Genomic DNA, 15562 nt, shown 5'->3' on the forward strand with positions numbered 1-15562 from the left:
ATGATTACTCCATACAAATGGCTGCATTCAAGATTTATTTCTCCAGATGATTCAAGCTCAAGTGATTCCCAATCACTATTCTTCATCAGCCCCCCATAACATCTCTATCCCTTTCCCACAATAACAGCAATGGATTAAGTCCCACTGCTGCAGTTACAACTCTCAGAAAGTGAGAGTTGCTGAGCAAATGTGTCCCTCAGCAATGCCCAGGTAAAGGATTAATTAGTTAGAACTGTTTAGATCAAACACCAACAGTGTCAAGGTCATGTACAATGAAACTCTTTCCCATTTCCTATCCATAATGGAATGCAAAGTTAAAGTATTTAACCACTTCTGGAATTCCAATTGTTGAACCTTATCAAATATATTGGCAATAATCAGATCATTAAGTCTCCTTCTTCTTTCTCTGTAGAGATGCAGTGGTATCTTCACAGGTTTGGCATTATGCTATCTAGAACAAAAGAAACATAATTTGGCTAAGAAATTAGTGGTTGAAGTTTCAGGAAGGGATCATCTTACCACAGGGGAAAAAATTATGAAAAAATAGTGATATAGATTACTCCCACATGTAAGGGATGAGAGAACATATCAGTGAGCATCCCAACAGGAATCAGATAGCATATTTAAAGGAGTGACTGAGGAGACTATTTACAAAGATGTGGAAAAAGTTAAAAGAAATCAGAACAGATGGTTTCCCTGAAGGGTATGAAGGAGGAAGCAAGAGCATAGGAGAGGATTGCAATGACCAGAACACAAAAAGAGCTGAAATCATAGAAGACTGATCACCCTTCAGCTGGCATGGAGGAACTCAACTACTGTCAGCCCATAGAGAGGAAATGGGGCTAGGGGTGGAGAGAATAAATACTCAGAGCATTCTCTTTTCTTGGCCTCCAGTCTCTCACCAATGTCTCCCATTGGGTGAACCCAACTGGAAGCAGAGGACGAGGGAACCTGGTTGATCCAACCCATAGAAATCAGTCTCCTGGGCTTAGAGCATGGTGGAGAAGAATGAACAGTGGTCTGGAGACATAAACAGAAATTATCCAGCACAGAGGAGAAAGAGAACAATTCCACTCTATCTGAATTTAGTTTCCCTCTTGATAAATTCCTTACTTTACAATCTCCCTGATGACGTAACTTCTTACTGCACACACACAAACTTAGATGCTACTGGCATCTTTTGGAAGAATGGTATTGGCTCTTTTTTTCAGAAGTAGGTTTATTTTTGCTTGTTTGTTTTTAGAAGTAGGTTTACTTCTTCAGCAGGGAGACTGCTTCTCTCTCTCTCCCTCTGTCCCTCACCCCTAACTCATGCTTTCTCTCTCTCAAATAAATAAATAAATAAATAAAATCTTTTTAAAAAAGAAGTAGTTTTACTTTTAAAGAAAGCATATATTTTATATTTAACTTCATACATGAAAATTTTGATTTTACGGGTGCCTGGATGGCTCAGTTGGTTAAGCGACTGCCTTCGGCTCTGGTCATGATCCCAGGATCAAGTCCTGCATCGGGCTTCCTGCTCAGCGGGGAGTCAGCTTCTCCCTCTGACCCTCATCCCTCTCATGCTCTCTGTCTCTCATTCTCTCTCTTTCAGATAAATAAATCTTAAAAAAAAAAAGAAAATTTTGATTTTACAAGAACATTTTTCTCAAATAAAAGGCACTAATATTTTGTTTATAGTAAATAACTAAAGATGAAAGTGAAAGTTGAAAGATAAAATTTGTATACTAGAAGCAGACATTAAAAGTTTGGTGACTTTAGGGGCGCTTGGGTGGCTCAGTCAGTTAAGTGTCAGATTCTTGATTTTGGCTCAGGTCATGATCTCAGGGTCATGAGATTGATCCCCATGTCCAGCTCCACACTCAGTGGGGAGTCTACCTGAGGTTCTCTCTCTCTCCCTCTCCCTCTGCCCCTCCCCTAAAATAAATAAATAAATCTTAAAAAAAGGTTTGGTGACCAAATATTTTATGTAATAAAGTATTAAATACTCAGTTAAAATGCTCAGTTTTACAAAGCCTGAAATTTATTTTGGATTTTTTTCAAAAATGAAAATTATTGTAACAAGTGAAGAACAAACAAATATGGAAATCATTAACAAGTCCCTCTGTCACCAACATTCTCTCACTCATTATTTCCTGACGTAAGCAATGATAATACCACAGTGCATATCCTTATATACAGTTCTCCCTCTTCATTCAAATGCATACATATAAATATGTGTATATTTATATTTTTAAATACATATTATTCTTCGGTTTGCTTTTTTTTCCACTTAAAAATGTAGCTATTCTGTCAGGTCAATAGATGTAAATATGACTCCATTTGTCTCCCTGCTCACCAAAGAGTCTGGTCCTGCCTCTCCCTCTCCCTACTCCCGTCGTGCTCGCTCTCTCTCTCTCAAATAAGTAAAACATCTTTAAAAAAAAGAACGATGTCTATGACATAGAAATGATTGTATATGTTTTTAATAAATAAATAAAAATAAATTCCAATGGTATACTAGTCAAAAAGTAGGTTCTAAAAATATTATCACAAATTTTTAATAGCCCGTAACATCAGATCCTTCATTAATATTCCTTATTCTTAATTGTCTTGGTTATTAGTTATGCTTCCATACGTACTTTAAAATGCTTTTGTCCCAACCCATTAAAATTCTGATTGGAATTGTTTTGAATTATTTTTTTCAATTTGGGAAGGATTTATATTTTATAGTAAATCCTTCATCCAGAAGCATGGGTTTTGTTTCCTATTAGAGTCTTATTGTAAATTAAAGTGTATTTTATAGCTTTTCTCATAAAAGTCCTGTCCCTTTCTTGCTAAATTTTATTCCTATGCATGTTATAATTTGGAGGACTTTGTGAATATGACTGTTTTTTTTATTTCTGTGTGTTTTTAAACATTTGTTTGTTTTGAAATAGAAGATATATACATGGATCAAAATAAAAAATGCACTCAAGAACATCCAGCAAAAAATTTCTCCAATACCTTTCCCACCTGGGCCGGTTCACCCCTCCTTAGGCAACCTGCTGGTCCCCGGCTCCCGGGAGGAGGTCGCCCTATTGATGCCCAACTTGGTGCGCGCACCCCATCAGCATAGCGCACTACAGCCCAGAACTCCTGGGCTCAAGCGATCCTCCTGCCTCAGCCTCCCGAGTAGCTGGGACTATAGGCGCGCACCACCGCGCCCCGCTCCAATACCTTTCCTTGGTTCCCTCCCTTGTACGGTTTGTAAAAAGGTCCTTATACAACTTTAAAACTAAAGAAGTTTCATCTTCACATTATAAAAATAAATTACATACATGATGCAGAAATATGTTACATAAGGTTTTCAACCTACTGTCATTTAATTATGTCTAGGTTTCAACATAGCCATCATTTCTCTAACTCACTGAAGACATTTGGTACTAATGCAGGATGTTTTCATAAACTTATCTGATCTTGATGAGTAAACAAAAGCTTTACAAATGTCCTTATAAAATGTCATTCAATGGAAGTTAGTAAGAACTTAAACTAAATAAGCATTACTTACATCAACATCTATAACGGCTTTAGTGAAATAACTCTCCTCAAAACTGTCACACATTCTAATCAGTGTCATGCTAGAAGAATGTTCATTTGGGTTGCTCTCCCTGCAACTCTCTTCATACATAGATAAGGTTATCTGTCCCCATTTACACCTACACTCAAACAGCCCTTCTGTGTCTTAGGGCCTTTTCTGATCTGAGTCAGAGGTTGTGTGTATTGTAGGCTCAAGTCTCCCTCAACCCTCAATCAAAACTGTCAAATAAAAAATTAAAACAAAACAAAACAAAACAGCTGTCCTCCTCTACCTCTCCTAGTTCAGTTAATGACTTTACCATCTACCAGTTACCCAGCCAGGAGATCCCAATTATGGAAGTCCAGTTCACAGTGAGCCCAGAACCAAGAGAAACCCATCAAGCTTTATGCTTTCTTCTTGTTGGGACAGAGGGTGGGGTGGGGGGAACAGGAGAAATGCGAAATTTGGCTTTTCCTTTGTATGAAATATCACAGCATGCCCCTGATTGTGGATCCTTAAGCTCATCACTGAATGGCAGGTACTTGAATCTTTGTAAGGATTATCTTCCACCCTCTGCAACATGTGTATCTTTCCAAGGCTTCCAGCATATTAGTTACCTCTTGTTTGTTTTGCCCAATTAGCATGATGCCATTTATGTAATCTGTGTGATGTTCTGTGGAATGCCCAGGCTGTTCAGACCATATCATGGCAGAGAGCAGAAGAGTTAACAGAGCCCTGAGGCAAAACTGTAAATGAATTTTGCTGTCCCACATGAATGCAGTTTCTGATCCTCTCTCCTGATTCACATTGAAAAGGATGTATTCTGCAGATGAATGATTGCATACCATGTACCTAAGGCATTATTAATCTGCTCTTCCAATGGCAATGCCCTCTTTGGCCACCCAAGCACCACCACTGGGCTGAGGCTCCTACTTGGTTAAGCTGCAGTTGTCTTCAGTCATTCCCAAGGATCCATACAGTTTCTGCTGAGGCCAGACTGGCATACTGAACAGAAATATGATAGGGAACACGACCCCTGCAATCCCTTAGATTTTTAATGGAGGCACTTATTTCTGCCATCTCACCCAACTATTACATTGTTTTTTGTTTTTTTTTTAAAGATTTTATTTATTTATTTGGCAGAGAGAGACACAGCGAGAGAGGGAACACAAGCACAGGGAGTGGGAGAGGGAGAAGCAGGCTTCCCGCGGAGCGGGGAGCCCGATGCGGGGCTCGATCCCAGGACGCTGGGATCATGACCTGAGCCGAAGGCAGACGCTTAACGACTGAGCCACCCAGGCGCCCCTGTTACATTGTTTTTGATTTACTCTCTTAACCAAGGTGGGGGTAGTTTCAGAGTTTTCCACTTGACCAGCTCCATTATGATGGTTCTTACTGCAGAGGCAAAGGACCAGTTTGTATGTGTGTTCACGGGGTGTATAACTTCAATGTCAAGTGTAACAATTGCAATTATACATTCAGGGACTGGGGAAATAATCACAGTGGGCCCACTAGGAGTTGGAGGTTAGCCAGAATTCCAGAATTACTTTGATTGGTTTGTTTTGTTTTGTTTTTGATTGCAGATGATAAGCCACACCCTTGTTGACTGCCCTCAAATGTCTCTGGGAATGTCATGTTCTATTTACCTTCTCTGCAACTCCTTGCCAGTTAAGCCCTCTTGACTACCTTTACAACCTTGCCAGGCATTATGGTAATTTCAGTTGCCTGGCTCCTATCAGTTAAGCATTGCCAATTGGCTTTTATCGTTTCAGACCCCACCTCCCCATGATATTAATGAACCTAGCTCTGTGACCACCTCCTCTACTATTAACACTGGTCAACAAAGGAGAGCTACTACCATATTTTTGGGTGTTGCTGGCCAGTGTCCTTCTCACTAGTACATTCTTAATGGCCTTCGTGAGTGGCGTGTCCTCTGGGCTCTGGTGGAACACAGTCCTCTGTTGGCTTTTTCTGGCCTCATATAATATATCCATTCTGGTATGCCTACTTTTCAGCAGCCTCTTCATTCTTTCCTTTGTTGTCTGCCAGGGCAGTCTGGGCATTTCTGCTTCACTCAGCATTGGCCATAGCTTCTTCCAGACCTCTAAGAGCCACCCTCACTGTGAGTTTGCCCCCTTCCCTGAGGCCTGGGCAAGTTGATAAATATTGTGTATTGATAAACTGACCCTAAGTCAGTAAATTCTTCCTTGGTCTTACAGGCTGGCCTCCTTGATCATGCACCCGCAAAATCCAATCCCAGTGGTACTCCAACGGCTCCTGTCAATACAACCAGGCTAATTCTCATAGCTCCTTTTATGTATTTTTCTCTTTCTTTATAGATTCAGCATTGCCCTGGCAAGGCCTTGCTAGTTATTGGTGTAGCAGCCAGGAGAGGAGATACAGACAACTCCAAGGGGAGGGCACCTGTTGCCTTGTGGGAGAGGGACCTCTGCAGTGTTCTGTAGCACACGAAAAGTACTAATACTTACTAGGGAGTGTGGTACCTGTGTAGGCTGTGAGGGCTTAGGCCACCATCCTCAGGGGCATCCACCCAGATATTTCCATCCAGTATTTCAGGGTCTTTGGTTTTCCCAACTGGGGTCTGTTAGTGTAAGAGGTCTGCCTTGGCTGAACATTTGAACATCTCTGCAACTCTAACTCTACCAACCGTTTGCTGCCTAAGTGTGTCAAAAATCTCCCTGTAGGAGATATGGGGCCTCTTTATTAGTTACCAGAGAGGACTTCCAGTCTTCACACTTAATGTATAACTTGTGATTAATGGATCTAAGTTATTCATTATTACTCTGAAGGACATCGTTATAATTTAGCAGTAACCAGCCAGCTCTGCTGTCTTTGTAAGCACCCGCATTACCACCACCATCTTTTAAATTAATGAATCAATGCACCCATAAAGGCATTCGGTCCAAATAAGAGATTTTCCCAGGTCACCTTCAGTGAAATTTTTAGCAGTTGGACCAGTAACAAGCGCTGTGTCATCTTACCACCTGTGGTGTTGGACCACTTCTGGCACCCTCTGTGTCGGTTCAGGATTCCCAAGAAGCATATGCCAACATGGGGTTAGTTATACAACAGATTTGTTGGGGAAATTACCTCTGAGGGACATGCATAAGTAGCTATAGGAGGCTGGGAGAACCATCAGACTGGGATGCAGGTCTGGCCCCTGTGAAGGAGAGAAGGAAGGAAGGAAAAACCAGATGTGCTGCAGTTCTAAGCCTGTTTATAGGAAGCTCTTGAGCCAATGTCACTTGCAAATATGTCCTACATTTCATAAGAAAGGGGCTGACTTAGTATGTTCACTGTGCTCAATCATTGGCTAAGAACAGCCTGTGGGAAGTCTGATCTTAGCATAAAGGCAATGATGGATTCAGAGGGCAGCCTGGAGCTATTCATGGCCACCACAGACATATTGTTTTAAAATTTTCATTGCTATAAACAATTCTGAAATCAATATTCTTTTTTTTTTAAGAGAAGAGAAGGGGGGAGGGGCAGAGAGAGAGGGAGAAAGAGAATCTTAAGCAAGCTCCATGCCCAGTGCAGAGCCTGACACAGGCCTCAATCTCACAACCCTGAAATCATGATTAAGTCAAAATCAAGAGTCGGGTGCTTAACTGACTGAGCCACCCAGGTACCCCTGCAATTAATATTCTTATACGTATGTGTGTGTGTGTGTGTGTGTGTGTGTGTGTGTGTGTGTGTGTATAGCATAAGAATTTCTCTATCATTCATATAAGTACTTGCAGGATTACTGGGCCACAAGTTATATGCTTTTTCTAGTTTATAAATCTTTCAATGTATTCTTCCATATGACCATAGTAACTTAAGCTCCCAGTAGCATTTAATAAAAACTTTTATGCTTTGCCAGCCTTGATCTTATTCATTTAAAAATATTTACCTGATCTGATGGGTAAACAGTGAAATCTCATTTTTGCTTTTACTTTGTATTTCTCTGATTACTAATGGAATTGAACACCTTTTTCTGTTTGATTCTTTGAGTTTTTTCTTCTATGGATTGCCTGTTCTTGTCTTTCCTCCATTTTTCTTTCAGTAGTCTTTTTTCTTTTTGATTTTTAAAATTTGTTTCAACACACTGTAGATACTGTTACACACATTATCTGTTACACACATTGAAAATATATTTTCCTTTAAGTTTAACTGCCTTTTCACTTTGTTTGTGGGACTATTAATTATATAGAAGGATTAATTGGTGATATAGTCAAACTTTACTCTTTTAATTTGTGCTTTTTGGACCCTGTTTAAAAAACTCTTCTCCATCCAACACATAAAGATTTGCACCATATTTTATTCTAATGGCAGATTAAAATTTTGTTTTTCATGTTTAGTTCTTTTTGTCGATGTGAAACGTATTCTTGTATATGTATGTGCATAGAAATATAATTTTATTCTTTGCTGTGTCCAAGGTTACATATCTAACTCTTGACAGTTTCCAGACTTTAAGTAGGTACTCTTTCTACACCTTGGGTTAACTTGAAACAAGTGCACCGCATGACATTTTGAGGGAGAGAATGGGTAGGAACACTTCAGATGCAGTTTGTCTCATTATGGGACTACTCAAATTTACAGCAAACTGAAAGGTTGCAGGCAAATAAATGGATAAATGGGCTTTAGAATATGCTTATTGACAAGACTTTTTGAATGACTTATTAAATGATATTTGACTAAAATTCTAACAGAAGTAACAACATTCAGCTGTTTCAATTTGATTTACAAAAATGAAATTCAAAGTTATATTCATTTGACTTTAAATCAATTTTTTTAGAATTGATTTCAGTGCATAATGCTAAATCATCAAATGGAATCCATTAAAAATATTAAATTTGTTTTTACAAACAAAATAAAAGGAAAGGATTCTAGGTAAGATGATATCTTGAGCTTAGCTTCCTACCTCCATGTTTATCAATTAGGAATCTTGCAGCTGCAAATGAAAGGAAACCCAATTCAAATTGTCTTCAGTCAGAAAAGATTTAATTGCCTCACCTATCTGGAAAGTCTAGAGGGTAGATTTTTAACACTCTAGGGCTCAGATGATAATGCCAGGCCTCTGGTTTGAGGTTTTGCCACTGACTATGGCAAGTCCACTCTTACACAGCCTCTCCCATCACAGTCACAATTGCCAGCAGCATTAATGCAGTGTATCTAGCACCCCATCCTCTCAGGTGCAGATCCCTTGGGAGAGAGCAAGGACCTCTTCCCAGAAAGTGCAGCAAAAGTCTTGATGTGTCTCACTCACTGGTCCTGAAGCACATGGATTGAGATTCTTGCAGATTAGCTCCCCAAAGGAAAGGGGATTTATGGTTACAACAAAAAGCTGACTGGATGTAAGGCCTCCAAAACAACAGAGGTTCACTTGGCTTCCTCATATCCAGATTCCCATTCAAATGACCATCTCATATAATAATAAAGGAAAAGCCCACTCAGCCTGGAGAATTGGTAAGCAGTAATATCCCCAAATCAGAATATTGGAGGGATTTCTCCAGATACTGTGTTGTATATGAGAACAGATTAAAAGAATTTACCCAACAGCTTGTTGGGAACAGAATAACAGGAAACCTGCTATGACTCTAAATCAAAGAGTGAGGAGTGGATGGGAAGCAAAGTAAGCCCAGAAGGACCACTCCATAGTCTCAGGAAGCATAACAGTTTCCAGGACCATAGTATGTGGGATACCCATGGTGCTTATGGCCAGCTTACCCTCTCTATGGGCAATGACTGATGGAAAGTATGGACACAACTGCACGGGGCTCTTAATAAAGGAACCCCCAGACAAAGAATGGAGATCCTGTTTTGGCTACCCCCTGACACCACAATAATGGTGACAGAGAAATAATTCCTGACATAGGTAAGGATTTTTGTCACTACTCTGTCTAGCTTTGGTGACAGAGAAATAATTCCTTACATAGGTAAGGATTCTTATCACTACTCTGTCTAGCTCTCTCTCTTCCCACTCCCTTCACACTTCTGGATTTCTGAACCTGCAGAGTTAGCTGCAATAATCTCCAATTTCTCTCTTCTCTCTTTCTCTGAACTCTAAAGAATGAACAGAAGTTCACACAATATCTGAAAAAGCCCATTTTAACTCCCAACTCTAATAATCATGAATCTTCCTTTATAAGGATGAGGAAAGAATTTAAAAAATAAAAACACAAACAAAACCTCCCTGAACATATGAAAGAACATATGCATTCAAAAGAGGTTTTTTTTTTAATGAAGGTTCAGTTGAACATTATGTTCATAGATGAAGAATAAGAAGTCATTAATGATAATACTATGAGATTAAGAAAGATTTCCTGGAAAGTAAAGTATGATCCTAGAATTTAAATTTGCAATGGAGATAATGAAAAGCAGATTAGATGGATGCTATAGATTCCAAACCCCACACTTGGAGCAACCCAGCTATTTATTTTTAATGTCAGCACCCAAGGAACTAGGAAAAATAAAATTGTATAAGCGGTTGTACTTTAAATTGATGATTGAAAAACTTTACTTTGTCATTCAACATTGCCCAACAATTCAACTACATTTTACAAGTAAATGTGGTTTCCCACTAGTTGAGCTGACCATTTCACACCTTCACTTAAGACATTCTACATAAGCAAGGACCGTGCTAGAGTCAATGCAGAACAGGAAGTGAGGGTGGCAGTATCTAATATGATTCCAAAGTTTGAGAGATTATGGCCAAGCATGTATATCCCATTAGCAAATGGTTAAAAATGAGATTAAAATATTTTTAAAAATTGTACATCTTATACTTAGGGAATAATATTACCTCATCTTTATTAAGAATATAGAGAGCATCAGTTTGGGAACTCCCTTATACTCTCACTACCAAACATACAGACCTTCCTACATTTTTGTTTTTGTTTCGGATTGGTATAGATTTATATCTTTATGAAAAAGAATGCAAAGAATCACCCTCTTTAAACTAAAATGCTTTTTTTCAACCTAAAATGCTTTTTTCCCTAAAATTTTAACTGAGAAGTTTGTTTTTACCTTTTTAGTTATATAACACACATACAGAAACACACACAAAATGAAATACGTAGCTCAATGATTTATCACAAACTATACACCTCTATAGCTACCATCCATGTGAGAAACAGTACCTCACCAGCACTCCAAAATTCCCTCTGCTCCCCTCATTATTATCTCCTCCCCCAAACAACTATTCTAACTTTTATGGTAACTGCTTTCTTAATAGTTTCTTTCTCTAGGCCATGCATCCTTAAACATTAGAGTTTAACTTTGCTTATATTTAATTTTTTATTATTAAAGTAAATTATAAAAGTAAAGTAAATTTGACATACAATGTTATACTGGTTCCAGGTATAGAACATAATGATTCAACAATTCTATACATTATGCAACACTCACTACAATTTTTTCTTTCTTCCCTCTTTTTATAGTGGAGGACATGTCCCTACCCCCATCAGAGATCAATCTCTCAATCCCTCCACCTATACCATCTAGCCAAGTCAAGGACTTTATTCAGGCAAATTTCTCCTTTCTCTCCTTTATCATTAACTTTCATTTTATTCTGGATTATTCCCATAAGCCTAAACACATACTTTAGTTTCTTTGATTAAAAAATAATAATAATTAAATAAGAGCATTCACTTTACTACACAACTTCCTATTCCAGTTTCCATACCATTTTTTTCTGCTTTTCATAGCACAATATCTCAAAGAGTTGCTTCATTTTCTCCAGTTCTTCATCAAATATTCATGCTTCCAACTATATTATCTGGCTTCTGTCCCAACATCTCCCAACTGTCACAGTTTTTATTAAAAACAACAATGATCTATGCATTGCAAAATCCAATGGATACCTTACTTTTTTTTTATTGACCTCTCAGCTGCATTTAATATACTTGGTACTCCTTTCTTAATGAAAATGTTTCCATTTTCTACTTTTTGACGTTTTGCTCTTCAGGATTTTTTTAAAGATTTTTTTATTTATTCATTTGAGACACAGAGATGCAGAGAGAGAGAGAGCATGAGCAGGGCGAGAGGCAGAGGGAGAGGGAGAAGCAGGCTCCCCGCTGAGACAGGAGCCCAATGTGGGACTCAATCCCAGGACGTGGGGCTCGATCCTGGAACCCTGGGATTCATGACCTGAGCTGAAGGCAGACACTTAACCATCGGAACCACCCAGGCGCCCCCAGGATTTTTTTCTTATCATACTGACTATTTCTTCTCATCTCCTTCACAGTAAACTCCTCCATCCAATGTCTTAGTGCTGAAGTTCTTCAGGAATTAAAATTGAGCCGTTTTTCTTTCTCTATCTATACATTCTTTCTCCAGATCTTCCCTTGGTTTAAATATCGTTTGTGTGCTAACAATGCTGAAATTATATTTCCAGAACAGACTTCTCCTCTGAGATTCTGTCTCGTATGAAAAACTCCCTCTTAACATCTCCAATGACTTTTTGGCTTATCTCATAATTGCTTCTCTACTGTCTTTCCTATCACTATAAATCGTTCCATTTTTTCAAGCAAAAGACTGTGGAGTCATTTTCTTCCGTTAGCATAACATCCAGTAAATCAGCAAACAAGAACAATCTTTTCAGGACCAATCCGCTGCTATTACCTTAGTCCAAGCCACATCTCTCACACTGACTCCTGCAATAGCCACCTAACTAGACTGACTATTTTTGCTTTTGCCTTTCTACAAATTATTCACCCTCCATTCAAAGCAGTCCTTTAAGAACATATATCTCCCTCTGGTAACAAGTCTTCAAATGGCTTTCCATTATACTTTGAGTACTTGTTTTCTTCATTTCATGCCATGGCTGTCCTTTCTCACTATGCTCTAGTCACGCTGGACTTTTTTTCATTCCTAAAATGCCCAAAGCTTTTGACTTTATATTTCCTTCTGCTTGGACCATTCTTTTTTCAGCCTTCATATGACCAGTCTTTTTCATCTTTTTGCTTAAGAGTTACCTCCAGAGGGAAGGTTTCCTTGTCCATGCTTTCCTAAGTAGACTCCTGGGGGTATTCTCTATCACAACACCCCATTGTTTATTATCTCTCTCCTCTATCAGCCATGGGAAAGATGCTATCCAAAAGGAGCTATGATATTTGGTTGAGGAATGCAGCCTCTGCCCCAACCAAGACCGATAGAAGGGAGCAAGTGAATAAATACTTCAGCCTCACTCCTCATGCTCCTATCTGTTGCTGGTTTCGCTTGATGATCAGAACCAGAGGGCAAAAGAAGCTAGATGATGCAGTCAGGAGAGGCTGGCCTTCTGCAAAATAGAGCAGACAAAGAAGGGCTGAGGGGCAAATGAACCTATGGGGCAAATGGAGACTACCTTGAACATAGATTGAAGATAGAACAGAGTGAGTTTAATGGGAATTCAAGAAGAAAAATATAGAGCATACTGTGCAAAGGCTTTGATCAAAGAAACAATAGCAAAATAAAATCTTTCCTGAACTGAAGAAAGATCTGAGCCTACTAATCGAAAACAGTCACCAAAGAATAGAAATGTGAGGGCTTTGAAAATATACTCTCAAGACACCATCCCTTCAAACGTTACTCAAAAATTTACTAGAGCTACCCAAGAGATGAAACTAAGAGCTCAAGAATGAGGAAAATAAATGAACTATAAGTAGGCAATAAAACTAGCAAGCCAGAGACATTTTAAATTTTAGTTATCTTTAAATGTTTAGAAAATCCAATGCAAATGTTAAAAATAAATTTGTAAAATATTAAGAATCTTATAAAATAAATTCCTAATTTGAATAATAGATGATGTAAATAAAACCAGACATTGAGAGAGGAAGAAAACAAAATTATTTTATAGGCGTGTCAATAGAAACTATTTCATTCTTGGTATTCATAATTACAGGGAAAGAAATAGTTTTTCTAATAAAAATGATAACTCTAAGTAGTGTTTATCTTAAGAAATCTATTGAAAGGGGAAAAGAAAACCATCAAACATCAGAGTAAAAGATAACCTCTAAAATTAACACAGAGGGACATAATCTTAAACATAACTGTATTGACACCCTCTACTCGATAACAAAGACTAATGGATTTGTCACATTCCATCTCCATGATCTTTACAAAGATGTGTTTGAAAGTGTTAATACAAATATTTAAGTAAAAAGGATATTTTCAGGTAAGTATAAACAAACAAAAAATCAGGTGATTATTCTATTATTAAAAACATGTAGAATTCAAGCCTCAAAGCATTCAATTAAATGGAGAAGGTCACCACTTTATATTAATTTGAAGTATAATATTGAAGAAGATATTATAATCACGAAACTTTGTGGAACAAATATTAGGACATTGAAATATATAAATAAGTTATTGCCAAAACAAGTCCTCAAAAAATTACAATTTTAATGGGAGACTTTAACACACCGCTTTAAAACAGAAAAAAATAATAAGAACATAGCAGATTTAAATAATGAATAGATTTAAATAATAAAAGATGATCTATAATTAAGTGCTGTATCTTGAGAATACATGTTAGAATAAACTTATTTCTTAGGTCAAAAATGAATTGACAATATTAATACTATTTAGCTAATACGTGTTTAATTCCATTTTAGGCCAGCTACTATGCTAAGTACTTCTTTGTATGTATTGTCTCATTTAATCCTCACAATAATACAACAAGATAGACACTACTGAACATATTTAAAGATGCAGGAACTGAAGCTTAAAGAACTTATCTAATTTGTCCCCCCAAAATCACAGTTATAGTGAGGGAAATAGAATTCTAACTCCAGTGTGTGTGACTTCAGAGCTATGCTCCTAACTGATTAATTCTTATTAAGAGAAGCTGGGGGCCCCTGGGTGGCTCAGTCATTAAGCGCCTGCCTTCAGCTCAGGTCGTGATCCCAGGGTCCTGGGATCAAGCCCCGCATCAGGCTCCCTGCTCCGCAGGAAGACTGCTTCTCCCTCTCCCACTCCCCCTGCTTGTGTTCCCTCTCTCACTGTGTCTCTTGATCAGAGCACATTTTCTGAGCACAAAGCAATAAAATTAGAAATTACACTTCAATAAAATATAGATTAAAAATTCTCCTAATTAATCTGTGTTTGATCAAAAAAGAAACCCAAACAAACTAATGACACTGGAAATACTATATTAAAATAATAGATGAGAATCTCTAAAAGCATTCCTTAGGGGTACAATTATAGCCTTAAATTATTTTATTCTTAATATCAAGAGAATGAAGGTACCTGGGTGGCTCAGTCAGTTAAGCATCTGCCCTCGGCTCAGGTCATCATCCTAGGGTCCTGGGATTGAGCCCCGTGTCCTCAGTCTCCCTGCTCAGTGGAGAGTCTGCTTCCCCCTTCCCCTGCTCATGCGCACTCAAACTCTCTCATTCTTTCTCTCTCTCAAATAAATAAAATCTTTTTTTAAAAAACAAAAGAATGAAAATAAATGAATTATACACTTAATTCCAGAATTTAGGAGGCGGAGAAGCAGAGGGGAGTGCAAAAAACATACCTAAGGGAAACAAGAATAAAAGCAGAAATTAACCAATCAGAAAATATTTTGTTTAAAAAAGGAATCAATATGTAAATACAGGTGCTGTATACATACACACATATACACATTATACACTGAAAATTTTCATGAGACAAAGTTTGAACTCACTGTGTGATACACTCTGATGTTATCAATTTCTTTAATAGCTTTGTTGAGATATAATTGATAAATAATAAACTACACATATTTGAAGTGTACAATTTGGTAAGTTTTGACATATGTATACACCTGTTGAGCCACCAACACAATCAAGACAATGAAAATATCCAACATACTCATCTCTTTAACAAATGGTGTTGGGAAAATTGTGCAGCCACATGCAGAAGAATGAAACTGGACCACTTTCTTACACCATACACAAAAATACATTCAAAATGGATGAAAGAACTAAATGTGAGACAGGAATCCATCAAAATCTTAGAGAACACAGGCAGCAGCCTCTTTGACCTCAGCCGCAGCAACTTCTTGCTAGACACGTT

The 15562-nt window shown here is 38.0% G+C and overlaps 2 protein-coding genes across 2 annotated transcripts in view; both read left to right on the top strand.

Moving 5' to 3' along the window:
- Positions 1-15562, top strand: part of FBXO4 (F-box protein 4) — a 509956-nt gene that overhangs the window by 353111 nt on the left and 141283 nt on the right. The window lies entirely within an intron of this gene.
- The window catches only part of GHR (growth hormone receptor), a 603240-nt gene that overhangs the window by 307758 nt on the left and 279920 nt on the right, over positions 1-15562 (top strand). The gene's annotated exons all lie outside the window — the stretch shown is intronic.

The sequence above is a fragment of the Phoca vitulina genome, unplaced genomic scaffold (genome assembly GCF_004348235.1).
Source record: "Phoca vitulina isolate PV1807 unplaced genomic scaffold, GSC_HSeal_1.0 scaffold17, whole genome shotgun sequence".
NCBI lineage: Eukaryota > Metazoa > Chordata > Mammalia > Carnivora > Phocidae > Phoca > Phoca vitulina.